We start from the raw sequence: 214 nt of genomic DNA, 5'->3' as shown, positions 1-214 counted from the left end.
GGGGGATGAGTTTTCTAAGAAAGGAATCTAACGAGTGCATGGCATGTCTTGTTAGCAGGAAGAGGATTTTAACTTTGCTGCTTTCTCTTCAAAGCCTCCACCAGGTCGTTTTTAAGAGCTTCTTGTTTTGATTTGTCTGCAAAAGTCTGCACAGACCTGCGGGGGAGAAGGAGAAGGGGAGTCAGAGGGGATGAGGTGCCAGAGAAGGGGGGGG

General features: G+C 49.1%; 1 protein-coding gene across 1 annotated transcript in view; it reads right to left on the bottom strand.

The window, feature by feature from the left end:
* CAPZB (capping protein (actin filament) muscle Z-line, beta) overlaps positions 1–214 on the bottom strand; it is a 49,013-nt gene continuing 48,799 nt past the window's right edge. The window contains exon 9 of the mRNA XM_014952073.1: positions 1–156. The gene's annotated coding sequence lies outside the window, so the exon portion shown is untranslated. The remainder of the gene's footprint in view (positions 157–214) is intronic.

Source organism: Calidris pugnax, unplaced genomic scaffold (genome assembly GCF_001431845.1).
Source record: "Calidris pugnax isolate Ruff unplaced genomic scaffold, ASM143184v1 scaffold161, whole genome shotgun sequence".
NCBI classification, from domain to species: Eukaryota; Metazoa; Chordata; class Aves; order Charadriiformes; family Scolopacidae; genus Calidris; species Calidris pugnax.
This window is presented reverse-complemented; position numbering and strand designations above follow the sequence as displayed.